The sequence below is a fragment of the Podarcis liolepis genome (genome assembly GCF_965112155.1).
Source record: "Podarcis liolepis genome assembly, chromosome: 6".
Classification (NCBI taxonomy): Eukaryota; Metazoa; Chordata; class Lepidosauria; order Squamata; family Lacertidae; genus Podarcis; species Podarcis liolepis.
In genome coordinates this window covers 38,151,744-38,171,494 of record NC_139559.1, presented here as the reverse complement: position 1 = coordinate 38,171,494, position 19,751 = coordinate 38,151,744, and the positions used below count along the sequence as shown (strand labels likewise).

General features: G+C 42.5%; 2 long non-coding RNA genes across 4 annotated transcripts in view; one reads left to right on the top strand and one right to left on the bottom strand.

The window, feature by feature from the left end:
• Nucleotides 1-871: 871 nt before the first annotated feature.
• LOC310709461 lies at nt 872-3,342 on the bottom strand. Its single transcript, XR_014527536.1, has 2 exons — nt 3,267-3,342; nt 872-1,560 (listed from the first exon to the last, which is right to left on the bottom strand). It is a non-coding gene; the product is annotated as an uncharacterized lncRNA (long non-coding RNA).
• Nucleotides 2,248-19,751, top strand: part of LOC310709455 — a 37,205-nt gene continuing 19,701 nt past the window's right edge. Inside the window, exons 1-3 of one of the 3 annotated variants that reach the window (XR_014527529.1) lie at nt 2,248-3,348; nt 3,799-3,989; nt 5,100-5,257. This is a non-coding gene — a long non-coding RNA (uncharacterized lncRNA). The remainder of the gene's footprint in view (nt 3,349-3,798; nt 3,990-5,099; nt 5,258-19,751) is intronic. The other 2 variants (XR_014527527.1, XR_014527528.1) reach the window with 2 other exon arrangements.

The window sequence follows — 19,751 nt, the reverse complement described above, 5'->3', positions numbered from 1 at the left end:
ATTCCCTATATAAAATGGAATTCTTCCTATATGAGATAATATAGATTGCAAGCTTAAATTTAAACACTTTCACTTTCAACATAATAAACAAAAAGCAAAGAACAGGAAGAATCAGGCATGTAACTTTATAGCCTGCAAAATTGATTTCCTCCTAAAGGTTTTTCTTTAGGTGGACAATATGACATTTTGTCATCCTTCAGGAAAAAGAGCAATAAAACTATTCATAACAGGTTATATTTGGCTATGTGGTGAAATTGGTTCAAATGTCATTAAATCAGGCAATCCTCTATTTGCAAAATTTGGTTTCTTAATAAAGCACCACATCAGGAAGGAAGCTACTAGATATGAATGGCACACCTGGGACTCAGCAAAGAAAAAGCACTTTGTATGTGTTGTATATGCATTATAACACTGTGACACCAGATGGCGCCGTGGAGTTCCGTTTTTGCCAACCCGATTTCTCATTCAAAGTTTACAACGTGTTTAACTGAAACACTTCTTTGATGTATCTAGATCCAGCCCCGGATTTAGAAATGCAAATATAACTATCTCATCTGTAATGCTTTAAGGCAACCCACAATTTAGATAGATGATGGGGCAGCAACACTTTCAGTTTTGGGGAGGGAGGCTTGGACAACCGCTTTCAAGTGTCTTTAAAGTTTTGTGACTGCAGTGGAAGAGGTGGCAACATTAGTAGAAGACTGATTTCCCCCCTGAACAGAAAGCTTGTGAATGCCAGCCAGAGACTGGAAGAGAAGGTACAGTCATTGATCAGCACTTTGACAGTATTAATAATGCTGACAGGCTAGCATGTATACATTTGCTTAACTGAAAGCCTACTTTATCAAGGATAGAAATCCGAGTGTTGCTATTTATATTAAAGAAAGCATGTAAGTTTATTCCAGAATCCAGAAGACCAGAAATCTTTAAAAAGCAACAAATAAATTGCCATGCCAGGAAACTGGGCAACCATTCCGGTCAAAGACATTAAGCAGAAACTTCAGGATGAAGGTGAAATAAAAGGCAACGCTAAGCCCCAGTTTAAGAACTATGGAAAGAACTTCAAAGCCAAGCAATTAAAAAGAGCAGAATACAGTGAAAATTAAAACTCAAGCTTGGATTTCAGGAGATGTGGCTTTGGATTCTGCCTCAGCTGCCACTGAAGTGTTATTAAGCAAGGACAAATATGCCTGCTATTGTCTGGGCAGGCTTCCTCTGATCAAGGTCAGGAGTCATAGCACTGGTTGGCCAACAAAAATGAAAGTTAATTGCTGCCATGGCAACCATAGCCTTTTCCCACTGAAACCTGGCACCACCTATGTAGATCTGGTGTTTTGATCTGAAGTAGGAGGAGATTGAGGGAACCTTAATGTAGCTCCATTGTCTTGGGCAGATCTCTTCTGCAGGGATGAAAGATCCACGCGCAGAGACAGGAATCTAGATGGATTGCTTCTCTACTTGGTGTTCCTGTTGAAGTTCGGACCAATCCTTTGGAATGGGAAGATAGCATGTATTCTCCTACTTAGAAGAGCTCAGGAAGCTTCATGGTTAACCAAGGAACTGGGAACAAATGAAGAGAGATGGTTAGAGCAATAGCAGCATCATGAATTCAACTGAATGCGGTTAACTTTTAGGATCTGCCTGAGGAATGCTTGACAGACTTGGTCTTTGTGAATTCCAGAACATCCAAACTGATCCACACCAGAAAGACCAGTTACCCTTTGGATTTTGCAGTGTGGTTATCAACTCAAAAAAATATGAAAATGTGCACAATGAAAAATGCACATTTTAGGATAAAATAAGTGTAGAAATACTGCAAGAATGCATATTTCCAAAAATGCATGTGCAAATATGAATGTTCATGTAGATTTTAAAAAAAAATCAAATAAATCAAATTAATGCAGAAACAGGACAGGGCAAATTTATGAATGTGCATATGGAAAACAGCCACGAGCCATGGCTGTGGGTGGTACTCAGTTTGTTAATAAATTCCTTTCAGCACATATTGTACATTTTCCTTTGATCTTAAATAACTGGGCAAAAAAGGGGTGGGATTGAAGAAGCAGAGGAAGAGACGAAGAACAATTTTTAAAAAATCACAATTATTAAAAAAATCCAGGATCAGATAACAATGCTGTAAATGCAGAATGATTTAAAATAAAACAGCTAATCATTAGAAATAGCAAAAGCACATAAATTATGTGCTAATTGCATTGATGAAAGACAATAATCGTACAAAATGGTTGTAAAGTCACATTATTAATAGTATCATTAGAGCATAATGAGTATTATATGGTGGTTGATTAATAGCCAGCAAAAAGAAGAAAAAAGCATCTATTTTAATTTAAATCTTTATCCTATCAGTTATTTCGTAGTTCTTATTTGTATTGGTGAATTGCAAAGTATCATTCAGAATTAAATAGATGCTATTTAATTTGGGAATTTTTGTTATCACTATGAATTTTAAATTGCTATTGCCTCTTTTTTCTTTCGGCTTGGCTCAAACACTAATTTAAGACTAGTCTAGTCTTGGAACCATTGGGAATCCTTCCAATGCCTTCATCCTAGGATTGATGGGAACTTGTCGGAACCAGGGCAGAAATGTAAACATGGTTCCCTTTTTTTGGTGTGTGAGTTTGCAGTCTGTGGGTCCATACACCAGCATTTTTAATGGCAATGCACCTCAAATATAGAGGTGTTTCTCCATCCATACTAGTAGGCAGTGCTTGGTGGGACTTCGGTGTCACTAGTCTGTCCAATCAGCTCTGCGCATTGAAACCAGTCCCATTTGTACCTAGCCAAGAAGGAACTAGGCAGAGGTGGAGATGGAAACACCACAGCGGCAAAAGAGGGGAACTCCTCATTGTGTGGTGGGAACACACAGAGAGGGAAGAACAGGTTGCACAAAATAATTGGGAGCTGGGGGAGGAATCCAGAGACCCTTAGGACAAGAAGAAAAATCCTGCACTCTCCTGTCCCCACTCACCTTCCAAATGGGATAACGTTTTTAAAGCCTCCAGTGTTTCTCACTGAGGTGACATAGCTACAAATTTGAGAAGCAGCAAGGAAAAAGATGTACACCCAGATACATACATAAACCTCATTTGGTTAACATTTACTGGAAAGCGGGGTGTGTGATGCTCACACCAGCCAGACCTGTTCACATGCTTCTCTCTCCAGACCAACCTCAGCCTGACTTCCTGTTGCCCCCACCCCATGCAGCTCATCAAAGAAGAGAGCCCACCAGGGGCAAAGTTACAGCTTACCAAAAGGGTGAGAGAAGAGGCAGGACTGCTGCTCAGTCAAATACATCAGCCTGGTTAAAACAAAGCAGAGCCAGCCTGCAAGGTAATTCTTTTTATTACAGCTATTTTGAATTAGTTCAGATCAGTAGCAGGGGTGTGTGTGTGGTTAAAATAAAAGAGGCAAACCTACATCCTTCCTCTGGTCAGAAACAAAGCAGGCATAGGGTGTGGTACTATCACACAAATGTTACCAGAACCCCCTACACACACACACACACACACACACGGTGCTCAAGCAGTTTCACAGCCAAGAAACATGAGGTTTTGCCTGGATATACTTCTCCTATCTGGACTTCCTCAGATTAGGAAAATCGTATTTTTTTGCTCAAAAACTGTGGGCTGCCCTTTGGATAGGGATGTGTGTGTGTCATATGAACCATGGCAATGAAAGGGGAACACAAACAAGTACAGATTAAACTCCAGTGGGGACAAGCCCAGAGGAAGAACAGGGATCTCTGTGCACTTATTATGCTTATTAGTATCTGAATCACAGCAGCACGTCTGATCTCGCCACTGGGGAGGAAACATAGCAAAAAGACAACTCTGCCCAAACAAGTTTGCCATCCAAATATAAAGCAAGAGACAGTTGGTGGTAGGAATCCACAGTGATAGGAATGGGCAGGAAGAGGCAAGGAATTGGCACAACACCGTCAGCTCCAGCTCCTTACTTGTTGCTTAGCAGAGGTAAGCTGGCACCAAGAGCCTCATCATGCAATGCTTTCATAAGGCAATAGCAAATTACTGCCTGCCCTGAAGGAGCATGGAGATGAAAAGGAATTGTGACTAACAGTGTGAGTCTCACTTAAAGGCCCATGGAATTATTCCTCAGGGAAAGAAGTTCCAATGTGCTGACTACAATGTGCTTTCAATTAAAAGGTTGGGTTGGGTTGGGTTGGGTTGGGTTGGGTTGGGTTGGGTTGGGTTGGAAGTGTCCTTCCAGATATGAAAAGAACTAGGATCCTCAGCTTTTCTGTCCTATAGCAATATTATGAAGACTGAGCCTGCCCAAAGAATCCTCAGTTATTAGGCAGAAATCAGGAAGGCGCTGAAGTTTTTTGCTCTCCCTAGAACTATAGTAAGCAGCTACAGAACTACAGTCTAAAACCCATCCACCTTTTGTCTCTTCAATCTGTGGATGGGATGAAAGAAACAAGAAAGGGCATCTCTCCAAGTCACAGAAAGGAAACCAACCGCAGGAGCTACAACAAAGGTTACTACCAACTACTGCAGATGATCAGAAATAAGTAGCGCTAAAATGGTAATCCTTGTTTGCACACTTACTTCCATAAAATATGGTGGTTATCCCAATTTCAGGTATCAACATTTCCTTTAGTTGTGAATTTTCATCTGGCAAGCCTATTGGTACCAGATGCTGCAGAGAGCAGTTCTTCAGAGTTGGATCTCTAATAATGCAGCAGGGTAGGAGACCCTTCTCATACTGTTGCAAGAATTTTTGAAGAAGCATATGTCAGGGGTCACCTACTGGCTGACCTTTCACTCAGCCCCCGAGTATCTCAAATGCAAAAAGAGAAGTGAGCAACTTGTGTGACAAAGTATCAGGAGCTAACAGGGCTAGAACTGATATGCTTCTGTTTTCTGCATTGCTGCTCAGTGTGGTATATTTTACTGGAAATCTTATCGGAAATTAAGTATTCTCTTCTCTGAACAGACCCCACCCATCCAAGTTAGCCATTGAGCCCTCCTGGACATAAAGCGTATGAAAAACTCCCTATTCAGAGTGAGGCCTTATTTTAACAATAAATACCTCCTGGCTCTTATGTATTCTTGCCTCAGGTTCCTAGCTTTGTCCTCCAACCAGATTTCCTGGCTCAATTCCTGATTCTTCCTGGCTCCTGGCTCACCTCTGACAGGTAACATCAGCCTTCAGCTCATCTCTCACCAGTGGGACTTGGCAGCTGATTACTGGAGTTTCAACCTGTTGTCCCAACCTTGTGAGTGTCCTGCTAGTGGTTGGTTGGTCATTAATATCCTGCCCTTATTTTGATGAAAACAGTTATCATAATTCAACAGCAAACTGAAAGATGCCCTTTCCTTCTAATTGTTGACATTCTTCAGTGACTGCACCAGGAGATGCCAGATGGAAGGGTTCTGTTGGTCCCTCCCTCTGATGCTTCAACTGATGCTCTCTGTGCAAGCAGTAGGGATGACATATGGCCATCTGCCCTGGACTCCTCGCTCTGCAAATGGCACTTGATATTTTGCAGTGGCCATAGCTGGGACAGGATGATAAATGGAGGATGGCCCTGGTTCCCCCCCCCTGCTGCTTCCAGTTGATAGATGGGGCAGGTGTTGATGACATAGAGATGAAGTGAGTAAATATCCCCGGGGTGCTTAGTAACCATCCTAAACTAGCTCATAGGATTCAATATGCCCTAATAGTAAATGAAGCTTATGAGATGGAAGGGCAGGTTGTTAGGAAATATTTGAAAGTCCTGATGTTGAAGGAATATGCACGAGAGCCATTCAGTATGAATGTGGAACTCTCTGAGCCTTTACAGGCGACCCTGGGTAATAACCACTAAAGGGTAACTAAACAAGAGGTGTGCGCGGGTGTTGTTCTTTCCCTTTTGCAATTTCATGCTATAAAAAGGGAAGTTATAATTGTGCTCATCTGGCAGGTGTATAAACTAAGATAGACTTCAAAAAATTATCTTGCAGAGAAGAAGTTTGAAGCCTGCTTGTGCTCTATTCATTTCCCCAGCAGTTAAATATTTACTGCTACTGGACAATGCAAAATGTTTTCAAAAGTAAGGAATATTTTGAGACTTGAAATATCAGTGTCAGTGCAGTGTGTGTGTGTGTGTGTGTGCGTGTGTGTGTGCGTGCTAGAGAGAGAGAGAAGCGGTGGGGGGGAGGGAGAGAGGACTTAGACTTAAATGTACTGGCAATTCAACAACAAAATCCTTTGCATTTCCCTGAAAAGCCCGACTATTATCATCATCATTTTTATTTCATTACTCTGCCCCTTGTTACTTGTGATCAATTCAAATAACTTTAAGTCTGGAGAAATGAGTGTGAGACCAAAAGAGGGGATGAGCTGTCCTGTTTTGGCTTTTGGCAGTGCGAGATAAAAGATAACCAGCTGTCCTATCACTGGGGAGTTCTTACTAATTTATCATTGGATGTGGTTGAAATGCTTAGAAATATTTGGCTATGTTTTTAATCAGCTTGCATTTTAGACCTTTAAAGTACAAATATGGATTTCAAACATGTCAAGGGAACAAATTAACTCCGAAAAATGGCCATTCTTTCCAAGGTTGCACCTGCCATGAAATTGCTCCAAGTTTGCATTTCCCCCTCCGGTCTCCAGCGTGTCATTATGGCAGATTGATCTCCGTCCTCTCCCTAGCAGCTCCCCATTAGATGGTTTTTATATGGAAATTAATAGAAGGCTGAAAACATTGCTTTTTCAGCTGCAATAGCAGAAGTCACTTTTGATTAAGCATTTCAAATCCAGCAGGCTGGAGTGATCTCTTAGCTTTATTTTGCTATTGTATTATCACTAGTGTCAAGTTTTGTTTCTGGAGCCATTTCTTTGGCATGGCTGCTCTATCTGTCCCTAATGGGAATTTCACTCATACCTGCCTGTGTTTATTTTTCTATAGGACTTGCTCTCATTTCGACAGAGGCCAGCCACCTGGTTTTCTGTAGAAAATTCAAGAGAAAACTGATGTATTCAGTGCTTCCTAATGGTGATTTTGACCTATGCTTTATTTTGCGAAGTGCTGCTGGTTATTCCATGTTTTCCTTAGTTTACATGAAGGTACAAAATTGAGGTTGCAAGTATAGGACTATAAAAAGGTGATTCTGTTAAAGGCATCGGGTCTCAGACCTAAACACCAGCACACACACACACACACACACACACACACACCACTAACATACCGTATTGGCCTGAATATAAGCCTCACTTATATATTCCAACCGTGAAAAGTTAAAGTGCAGCTTATATTCCTGACATTATGGTATGCAGGCAGGAGTGTGGCAAAGCAGCGCCCGCCCCACGCATAGTGCCCCGTCCTCTCCCCCAAGGCTGGGAAGGGAGAGAGCGAGGAAAGGCCACTGGCAACACAATGCGGCTCTCCCCCCCCCCCCCCAGTATGCAGCCAGGAGCAGCGAGGAAGGGAATGGCTTATATTCAGGTATTTTCCTTTCCTCTCCCCCTCCCCAATTTTAAAGGTGCAGCTTATATTCAGCTGAGGCTTATATTGAATTAATGGTATTTCCTACAGAATCTGGGAGAGTGCAATGGTATATATAAAGATAGGGCTGAGCACCCGACTGTCAACCTCTAAATCTCGGTTGTAGCAATGGCAGTATGTGCCAATACTATATATTACATATGCATGTGGTCTGGATCATACACTTATGCAGATCTGCCCAATTGCATTTCCAGTCACAATCATCTTTGAATTCACATGTGCCCACGGTCATCTGAAAATGCTCCCAAGTGAAGTAAAAGCACAGGCTTATACATCTACATGGGATTGTTGCTGTTGTTATAATCTCAGTAGATTTCAGCCCCCAGCGTACTCCCAACGATTTCATAGGAGCACACTGCCTTTCAAATGTCTTTGCCCTTGAGATGACAATCTGTGCCATTCCCACACTTCATAATACTTACCAGAGATGGTGCTTGTGTGTGTGTGTGGAGAATGTCTCATTCAGGCTTAGTGGTATAGGCAGCCTTCAACATTTCTCTCTCTGTGTAGTGTGTCCAAGACATCTGGAAATCATGAGGTGCACAATGGAGCATTGGTGATTGCCTTTACAGTGAAACATATTTGAGCTCCCCATAGTTGTGCCTGTTGGAATATTCCGTTCCACCTTAAGAACAGACGTGTGGAATTGTTGTATGTCACATGTCTGTTTACACTCCAGCACAGCTTGCTGGGAACTTCCGTTTGTGTATAGCTTTTGCTTAAATGTCTCGCTTTGGACACAAAGGAGATCAGACATGTTTCCTTTTGTCCTGATGTGTGCCGAATAAACTGCTTGTCAATATGCTCACACAACTTCTCCTGCCACTTCGGTTGTGTAGCGTTTACTCTGCTGAGTAGCGTGCCCCAGCTTTTGAAGCTCGGGTCGCAGATGCTGCACCAAGGACTGGAGATCACCCGGCACAATGGCCGGTGGGCTGGAGCCAGCTGGGGGCCTGCCAATTGCCCCCCCTTTCCTTGGTTGCATGCCAACAGTGCCCATGTTGTGTCCCATTCCCCTATAGTTTGTATATTCTACTGTAATTCTTCACACCCATTTGGAAGGGCTGTGGCTCAGTGGTAGAGCCTCAAGAACATCATAATATGAGAAGAGCCTCCTGGATCAGGGAAACTGAAGGTGGAGGCAGATTGCCTTCTCCTTCAACCATTTTTCTAATCATATTTTAAAGCCATCTAGGTTGGTAGCCATCACTGCCCCCTAGGAGAGCAAGTGCCATAGTTTAACTATGCACCTTGCATGCAAAGCTCCCAGATTCAATTCCCACTGAAATGGGATGGAAATGTCCCTGGTCAAAAACCCTGGGGAGCCAATCAGTCTAGGACTGATCAATAGTTTGACTCAGCAAAAAGTAAATTGTTATGTACTAAGCATACCTTATTGTGCTTCATGATCCCAGGATCACCCTGGATTGAAGTTCCCCCAAACATGCTGGGGGACATGCTTAGTTTTAGTCTTAGTTACTTTGTATTCTCTCTTTCTCTGTGCAGAGACAAACTGCACTCCACAAGTCAACTGCGCATGGTGCTCCCACTGCCAACAAAGGAGTGGAAATGCCCACCGGGAATTATATCTTGCCGCAGTAGGCAATAGTAGAGAACCATACATTTTCAAATTAAACAAGAAGATTATTTTAAAATATTGAGCTTTTAAATATAATAATGTATTCTAATACAAAGATAAATCACAACCATTCAGTTTCCCCATTAGCATTAATATTTGATGTCACATCGAATACTTATCCTCTCTCTCACTGCAATCATCTTGCTTCCTACCTGCCTAATTTCATTGAATTTCTGCATGTCAGCTGAAAAGCAGCAGAAGTACAAAGTAGCTTTTCTGCATGGAGTCCATATTAAAGAAGAGACTCAATATTAATCAAAGCTGTGATAGAACTGAGAGGGTAAGATAACTATAAAATGCATGGCCAGTCACAGGACTGAAGGATTATATTCTGGCTACTTTATCAATGAGCTAGTTTTTCTTAGAAATGATGAACAGGGCAGTTTGGAAAACAGGAGAAGTTTCTTTTAAGCTGATTCCACAGTTAATCAAGTTGTAATTGAGAACAATGAACTTTTCTACCATCTTGGCTGGAATGACGAAGGTGCTGTGGCAAATGTAAATGGCATCATTTAAACTACTTTTTCTGGAGAAAGCAGGACAAAGGTTGGCCGAAGCTAGGATGTATGAAACAAGAACCCCACAGTGCCCCCAGATACCACAAGGAAGATGCAAGATACAATGGGTGACAGGGTTTATGGGCCACAGTTTGTTTTCACTGGCATTGTGCTTAACTGCTTAACTGCCAGCTTCACTGTCACTCACTGTAAATATACTTGCTTCCCCAAGTGATAGCTAGTAGATATCATCATACACATTTTTGTTAGGGTGATCCCATCCCATCTCCAAGCATCAGATCAAGAACAGAACTTGTCATTGCTCTTCATCGCAACACACCAATTTTCACAGCGGACCAAAGTTCTGAATAACTTGGAATTCACCTAGTTTGCCCAAAATCTAATTGGCTATGTAAATTGTAACATCATCCAAATCACCATGTGATACGTGATTGGCTGATTGAGAACCAGTGAGATGTAGTGGCTAGAATGTTAAACTATCTCCCAAGATGCCAACATTCAGATCCTTATTCAGCTATGAAGCTCACTGAGTGCTCTTGTGCCCGTCACGATCTCTCAGCTTAATCTAACACACAGGATTGTTAAGAAGCTGAAATGGGGAGGGTGGAATAGACATCACTTTGAGCTCCTTAGAGGAAAGGGGGGATATCAATGGCAATGGCAATAATGATAATAAGCAGCTGGAAAAATCAATGGCACTGAATATAATCATAAAAGAAGATGGGGTCAAAAAAACCCAACCTGATCTCTCTCCACCTCTCTCCCTCTTTCTCTTTCTTTCTTTCATTCACACAACAACAGTACTATTTTGTGCCTGAAAATGGGATATGTGGAATAGTTGGCACAACCTTAGTGAGAAGATTAGTGACATTTTCTTTTAGTGACAGAATTGGATCAAGAAGATGTGATATTCTAGTGCAGTGGTAGCCAACTTGGTCCCCTCCCAATGTGGTGGACTACAACACCTAACATCCATCATGACTCACCCCAGTGATCAAGGCTAATGGGCTCTTTGGTCTAAAACAGGCTTCCTCAACCTCGGCCCTCCAGATGTTTTGAGACTAAAATTCCCAGCATCCCTGACCACTGGTCCTGCTAGCTAGGGATCATGGGAGTTGTAGGCCAAAACATCTGGAGGGCCAAGGTTGAGGAAGCCTGTCTAAAACATCTGGAGGCCACCACATAGGCTAACCCTGCTGTAGTGACACAAAGCAGTATGAAGACACACCATACTGATATGTGATGTAAAGGGTATATTAAGCCAGAAACATTGGGTTCAGTTCAGTGCCAAGATGCTTGCCAGACAGAGCTGAATAATTTGACATGCATTCTGGAAAGTGTAGTAGCAACCATTGTTGAGAAGGCATGCCTGACTGATGTAGTCACACACACACACACACACACACACACACACACACACACAAATGATGTTAAGCCATTATTTGGAGAAGTCATAAAATTACAATTTGAATATCCATCCATCAACCAGGCAGCTGCAAAAGCCAACCTATACATCATGGAGAGGTTGCAATTATGGTGACTGGATGTGCAGATATCTGAATTTCATAACATCTCTATAGGGATTGGCTCGAGAGGGTGAAAGGGCAATTTGGGAATGTCTTTTTGAACATTTTGGCAAGACATTAGCCTGGCTAAATATCTGGTTGGTGTTTTTCTCTGCCTGACAAAGAGAGGAAAATGTCAACAGTGATGTTTAATGATTTGGGAAGGAACAATACAAGAAACAGACAGGAAAGGAACCTGGCAAATCTGGTCTGAAGGCAGTCAACTGCCACCTGCTATTATGCTGTAAATGAAAACAGGAAGACAATAATAACAAAGCACTGGATGGATGCAGAGAAAATAGAGCATAATTGTCAGGGGAGCACATGGCTGGGAAAATGAACAGACAATGAGAAGAGAAGAGATTCCCAGATTGTCACATAGCTCAAAAGCAGAAGCAAACAGCCTCATGATGGCCACTGATTTTATTACTGTGGTCTTTTTCACAGATCCACAAAAGTAGCTGTCAGAGCTGCTTCCAGATCCTAGCTCACAGAGGATCACGCTAGCCAGCGGTCACTTGTAAAAGTCTTTTATTGAGTTACAGTTTCCATTCTCAAGCTGCTGCGCGCAGCTCTACGTCTTAAGGGTTAGACCGGCGAAGCTCCGTCTGAGTCTCCGCCCCCTGTGCACCAGCTTACTAACCTAGCCTTACTCCACCTTTTCCGCCTGACCATTCTTCTCTGGGTCCCTCTGCCCCCCGGGGTCTCTTCCTTCCGGGATTCTTCTGACGCTGACCCCCCGGACCCTCCTGTCTCCTTGCGCCGGGCTTTAGGACCTGGCTCCCTTTCCGGGCTGCTTACTGCGCCACCTTCCTGTGCATTTGAACTTGGCGCGCGCACCCAACCTTCCACTTTCCGCCTGACCGTTTCTTCGCTCCCCGATGGAGGTGTGGCCACTCCTGACTCGTGCCCTCCCTCCTGTTGTGAGCTGCCAGCGCTTGATACCTGGCGCCCTTCCTCTCCCCTGCTCTCTGTTGGTGACGCTGGTCCCTATTTCCAACTGCTCCCCTCTGAGCCCCCTCTGGCCCTTTCTTCCTGGGGTGTCCCCCTAGGCTCCCCCCTTGCCCTGGCCACTGGTGCTCCTTTCTGTGAATCTTCTGATTCACTGGAAAGACTCGGCGATCTCGGGTCGTCGTCATCACTCATCTTTTCTTCTGCCTCCTCCCCCTCGCTCTCTGTTTCCTCCCTTGCCCTTGCCTCTGCTCCTGAACCCCTGACAGTAGCATTCTCCATTCACTGGTGTAGCTAAGAATATAATCCCAATACCCTGAAATATGTTGAATTCATTGTAGAATTTTCTGCAGGTGCAATCCTTCCTACCTACCTCTAAGCAGAAAAACTGTGAAAATAATATGGCAGTAATGATTTAAGGGAGAGGAAACATAATATTATTTTTTTTAAAAAAAACACTTACAGCACAATCTGAGGCATGTTTTCTCAGAGGTACAGTAAATCCTACTGCTCAGTGGGACTTACTCCCAGCTATGTGTGTAATATGGACATGGGTGGCGCTGTGGTCTAAATCACTGAACCTCTTGGGCCTGCTGATCAGAAGGTCAGCGGTTCAAATCCCCACAGCAGGGTGAGCTCTCATTGCTCAGTTCCAGCTCCTGCCAACGTAGCAGTTTGAAACCACACCAAAAAGTGCATGTAGATAAATAGGTACCGCTCTGGCAGGAAGGTAAACAGTGTTTCCATGCGTTGCTCTGGTTTCGTTGTTCCATTGCATCAGAAGTGGCTTAGTCTTGCTGGCCACATGACCCAGAAACACTGAGGACAAACGCCGGCTGCCTCAGCCTGTAAAGCAAGATGAGCGCCGCAACCCCAGAGTCATCTGTGACTGGACTTAACAGTCAGGAGTCCTTTACCTTTACCTTTTTATGTGTGTAATAGCCTTGCAACTTCAAAGGCTGAACTCTTAAGTATGTGGTAATAGCAAAGCTTCTTTGAGACTGGTATGGACTATCATATCATTAAGATTTGTTGGAATCCTTGAGGAGAAATTCATCATAATGAACCAGAGAAAGACTGTTTTGGAGACCTAATTACAACAATAACCGAAGAGCTATTTTGAACTTTTTGAGTGGGAAAAAGGAGAATATGAGATGCCTGGGAGGGAAGATTGAGGAAAATACCATCTAGCCGAATAAGAATTTTCTGGACATTAATACAGCTAGAAGTTATTCTGGAGTGCACACTTTGCATATTTTGAACAACTGTTAAATACATAATTGGCAGACAGAAAGTTGGAAAACCTTTTTTATTTTATTTCACCTCTCTTTTTATCTTGTGACTTTTAATTATTGCTAGTTTTCTGTTAAGTCTATCTATATGTATGTTTTGTTTTTTGAAGCCTACTATCTTTGATTAATACACGCAGATACCTGCAGGAAGGTGATGGATGGAAGACAAAGGTTCCTGGATGAGAAGCAGGTTAGAAAGGATCCCTCAGGGTGGGAGGCTGGGCGAAGAGGGGGAGGCTCCCAGGTGAGATGAAGGAGGTTCACTCTTCTGTGTGTGGAATAAGGGTTAAGATATAATTGTGATAACAGCTTCATGTCTCTTCTCTTCTTTCTGGTCTCTTTCTTATCTCTCTTTAGATTACTTTGATATTTATTGCATTTTGTGTTGAAAACTTTCAATAAAAATGATTATTAAAAAAGAGACTGGTAAGATTTTTAGCAAAATGATTCAAAAGTGGATGTAGAATGCTGATTCGATGATCAGAAACCCAGTTAAGGTTGCACATATTTGGGGTTCAAAATTGATGAAATTATCTTATTAAATAGAATCATAGAATTGTAGAGTTGGAAGGGATCCTGAGGGTCATCTAGTCCAACCCCTTGCAATGCAAGAATCCAACTAAAGCATCCATGACAGATGACCACCCCACCTCTGCTTAAAAGCCTCCAATGAAGGAGAGTCCACAACCTTCCGAGGGAGTCCGTTCCACTATCAAACAGCTCTTAATGTAAGAAAGTCCTTCCTGATGTTTAGTCAGAATCTCCTTTCTTGTAACTTTAATCCATTGTGTTGAATCCTACCCCCTGAAGCAGGAGAAAACATTTAAAAGGCTGTCATCTTCCATGTGACAGCCTTTTAAAAGTTTGAAGATGGCTATCATATTTCCTCTCAGTCTTCTCTTTCCCAGGCTAAACATTACCTAGCTCCCTCAACCATTCCTCTTAAAACATGGTTTCCAGACCATCTTGGTTGCCCGTCTCTGCACATGTTCCAGCTTGTCAATAGCCTTCTTAAATCACAGTACCCAGAATAGTAGTAGTAGTAGTAGTAGTAGTAGTAGTAGTAGTAGTAAGGTAAAGGTAAAGGGACCCCTGACCATTAGGTCCAGTTGTGGCCGACTCTGGGGTTGCGGCGCTCATCTCGCTTTATTGGCCGAGGGAGCCGGCGTACAGCTTCCGGGTCATGTGGCCAGCATGACTAAGCCGCTTCTGGCGAGCCAGGGCAGCGCACAGAAACATCGTTTACCTTCCCGCCAGAGCGGTACCTATTTATCTACTTGCACTTTGACGTGCTTTCGAACTGCCAGGTTGACAGGAGCTGGGACCGAGCAACGGGAGCTCACCCCGTCGCGGAGATTCGAAGTGCTGACCTTCTGATAGGCAAGTCCTAGGCTCTGTGGTTTAACCCACAGCGCCACCCACGTCCCTTCAGTAGTAGTAGTAGTAGTAGTAGTAGTAGTAGTAGTAGTAGATGATTAATTAAATTTTCAGGACTCACGGCCAAGACATGGCTTTTCCCTTCTCTTTTGGCTAATTCTTTAAACCACGTCTTTAAAGCGCATCTTGCAAATCCACTCTTCATTTGTACATATAAATGGTCCCAGACTACCACCAAGGAAAGTGCTGTAGGGAAAACATGTATTAACTAATAACCACATTATTCAGCATTCAATACTCAAATCAATGAGATTATTTCATTCATTCATATATATATATATATATATATATATATATATATATATATATATATATATAGTATTGATATGTTCCTGCATTTCCCATCCCCTTTAGTTCATTTGTCGAAACTAAATGGGCATAGAACTGCTATTCATTTAGAGCAGTTCAGTTAAAATTATTTTAAAATGATCTTATACTATAAACATATCTCATAAAATTAATGCTGCCTAGGCACTTTATGACCTTCATCTCTTCACAAGCCATTGATTAGCCAGATGCCAGGAATAGTATATTCTCTTTATTGCATTTTGGGTTTATTGTAGAGGCACCATTATCAATTCAGTTGCAAGCGCCTGGCTATGCCTGTTTCTTCTTCGCTGTTGTTCCTTACGTGTGTCTTGTTAATTCTGCAATTGATCCCCCTATAGATGTTTCATGGGGCCTCATAGTAATAACCTTAAAATATATGCTCATGTTCTCTGGGAATACATTTTTCTTTAGCTAATTTCATTAAGCCGTTTTCATGTTTCCTTTACTATGTACCAAGCAACATTAAACAACAGTACAGAAGCACGGGGATGGAAATTCTATCTGCAAGAAAATCAATAGAAACACTCACATTGGCTTTTGAGAAAGTTGAATTACATCTGGGATATTTCCACAGCGGAAGGTTGTCTGTGGTATAGACTTGTCCCTTGTGCACTCATAACAGCACCACAATAGACAAAAAAAACCCCACAAATGTTAACATTGGTAATGATGACCAAATTCTCTGTTAATTGGGTGGATTGGTTCCATAAGAGCATTTTGCTGCACAAATTGAAACCTTCCTAAATGGTCAGATCTATGTAGCAGGAAAGACACAGAGCACATCCATTCAGACAAAGCAGGACTTAAAATATGAATTTCAGATAGGAAGAAGTTTGAAAATCACATGGGTGGGTTGACGTGTGGGCAGAGTAGCAATCAGCCCCTGTTGTATCTCAGATTGGTGGTCTGTTAGTGTCTGAGTTGGTTCTGACAGACTCAGTATGGTGTGAATTTCTCTCTCTCTCTCTCTCATGCAAAAGAGACTTAATTTTCTGTCCCTTTCTTAGGGCACATGAGAATTTCTTTACAATAATAATTTCAATGGGTGCAAAATTTACCTTACCTTATAGCTGTAAAGTGGTTGTGTGTGGAGGGTAGATTTTTTGCATTTCCTTTAAACCAGGCATGTCCAAAATCCGTTTCGGGGGCCTAATTCAGCCCGCTGGTCAGTTTAATCTGGCCCCTGAAGCAGTCTATATCCTGGGGTAAAATCCTAAAAACAACTTCAATCTTTAAAAAAGCTCAACAACTTCAATCCTAACAAAAGGTCAACAACTTTGGTCGGCCCTCACGCATGTTCACTTCACTTCATCAAATCCGGCCCTCTTTGAAAAAAGTTTGGGCCCCACTGCTTTAAACAGTTCTCCAGTGCTCTGCAGCCTCCTTGGCTGCATATGCATCCATATCTGAAAAAGCCCCACGGGAGGGAGGGTCAGGGTTACCTCCTGAACTCATCCCCTGAGTTTTGAATAAAACACAGGAAGCCAGGGAGGCTGGCTACCAAACACCTGATACCAGTGCACTTGCTGGTTTGTTTGTTTATTGTTTCTTTTAATGCTTAAAAAAACCCCCCAACTTTTCACATGGATTTCCTTAAAGTTAAAAATACTTATTCATTAAAAAGAATGTAAACAGTTGTTAGGCACACAGTAGACAGCTTCCTCACTTTCCTGTACTTCCTGGAAATCCCAACTGAGGACGTGATAGGACATCAGGAAATGAGGGTACCCAGGGAGGCTGCAGAATGCAGACCAATGGAGAGATTGAGGCATCAGGCATAAGCCTGCATTTTATTAATGTTTGATCAGGACTTGTATATTAAAGAGGGCTTAGATTTTCAAAAGTAGATTTTCAAATGTTTCAATGCCAGGCTAGCTGCTTAAGAAAACACTGGCACTGTTTTCCTAGACAAGGGCCCCTTTTTGATTGATAGCAGAAAACAATTCTCAAAGTCATAAAAGCTGAAATTACAGACTAAAAGCAGGACATTGACCCTACATGTTACAGAAGATAAAAAAGCAGAGATAAACATAATTAGGAATGGGCAAATAGTAAAATGATACCATGGGCCTCTCTTAAAACCTTGAGCTGTATTTTCTAAGGCCAGAGGTAAATGGGAGAAAAAACATCTAGCTGGGAAGTCTTTTTAAAGCATCTAGCTGGGAAGTCTTTTTAAAGCTGTTTCTTCCTTAAACAGATAATGGGAAAAGCAGCTTGCTAAAGGGGGGGGATGTGAACTGAAGAGCCTTCTTTTGAAACTGTTTTAAACTGAGTCCTTTTCTTTCTTTCTCTCTCTACTTTAAAAAGGCCTTATTCCTTTTAAGAGGCTATCTGTGTTGTGTATTAAATATGTTGGCTTAAATGTAATTATGCAAAGGATTTAACAAATGCTAGAAGAGTTGTATTTATCTTGAAATTAAGTCAGCCACCAGTCCAGCCTCTTGCCAGACAAGAAGACGCCATCAAATGCTGTCCTGATATATTAGCTGCCAGACATTTGTTTAGAAACCTTCAAATGAAGGATATCTTTCAATGTTGATGTGAAACTCAAGATCCTTGACATATGTTTAAGATAAAAATTTAAGATTAACCATTTGTTTTAGAAGGCAATAGGGCAGGGAGGGCAAGAGGTGAGCTGGTAATTAAGATTCCTTGTTGAGACACATGTAAGATATATTACTACTTATTTGTCATTTATAGATGTAACAATATATAGCTGTTTGTGTTCCTTATAAGGACAGGAGGATGTGGGTGTATCTTTTAGGATTGGATATAGCAATCAGCCAATAGGAAATCCAACTAGGCTGATTGGACAGAGGCAGCCACAGGAGGAGCAAAGGGGGCTGGATTAAGGGAATATAAGTGCTGGCCATAATGGCAGGAGGCCAGGCCAGAGCTTGGTAACCATATACCACTGTGCCTCTCATTTATTTGTCTGACAAATAAATAATTATTTTAAATTCTCTATTGCTGCGTTGAATATTTCATTCCAGCTAAGCGTTAACCACAAGCAGGGTGCTACATTTTATGGTGCCCTGTGACTCGGATAAGTGGTCTGCTGGAACGCAGCCCCTTCGCTCTACTGAGCAGGGTACAAGAGAGAGGATCTCTAAACTGCTTACCCAAGCGCGCACTGGTAAATTTTTCCAGGGGGAACGCAGAAGTCTCGTCTGTCTGATACCCTGCTCACTGGCGGCGACGGACCGGGGGGAAACGGAACCAACCAGGGGTAAGTGCACAAAGGGATTTTTGGCCCTCCAATTAATTGGGAGGAAGAGAAGTCTTGATCAAACTTCTGCGTCTCAGTAAGTGGGAACTGAGTACGCTAGGTGGTTGGGTATATCAGATGGTGGTCTGGTGGGGGAAAAGGGGAAGTTGGGAGGTAGTGTGTGGTGAAGTATCCAGCGCATTGTATGTGTGAGAAAGTACAGAGCAATCTGTAGCTGACCTGAGTGTGGAGTGGGTAGTACTTCGGTTCCCAGTGAGGCGACTCCATCTGGGCAAGAAACCCCACGAAGCGTGTGTGTGAGTGACTGAGTGGATACTTCACAGGGCCATACAATGGGAGTTGGGGGTTCAAAAGGGGAAAATACACCTCTTGAATGTATGTTAAATAATTTTAAGAAAGCCTTCTCAGGGGCGTATGGAGTCAAAATGACGCCAGAGCGCCTGAGAACGTTATGTGAATTAGAGTGGCCAAAGCAAAATACTGGATGGCCATCTCAGGGAACTTTTGATATAAATTTAGTAAGCAAACTTTGGTCTAACATCGCCAAAGAAATTGGAGGGTGCCCAGAACAATTTTCATATATAGATTCCTGGCTGAGCACATTAAATAAAAATCCTCCATGGATAAGGGAATGCAAAGTCCAACGATGCAAATTATTGGCTGTAAAAGCCGAAGCCAGGAAAGGAATTTTGCCAAATAAACTCAAACCCATTTTTGAGGGACCAGAGGAAGAGCTGCTTCCACCTCCACCCTATGCTCCACATCGAAGGGAGCCTAATCCAAACACTCCACCAGTTGTAACCCCAAGGCAAGAAAGTGGAATGAATAATGGGGCTGGAGTCACAGAACTTGATTCCTTGATAGATTATGATAAATATCTTCAGGAGGCATTGGAGGCCTATAATAAAGCCCAAGCAGAAGTGGTTATTCCATCTGTGAGTCCCAGTAGAACTCCATCTACAGTCTCTTTTAGTGAAACAACTGATTGCATACCCCAAACTCCTGTACATCCAAGTCCTAGAGAATTATTACAGAAGTTACAGGGAGACCTTAATCGGTCAGCAAGCAATACAGCCAGGCGTATAAAGCTGCTAAAAGAACGCCTTGGGACAAATACCATCCCCTATGATTTAAGGCCCCTAGAGCAAAGCGAAGAGAAAGATCACGTAGTAGCCCCTCTCAGAAGAGTATTTGATGCACTTGAGGAGCCTGTGCTGGTTAACGGGCTACCTGGACCAAGGCCACCTCGAACTTCGACCCTG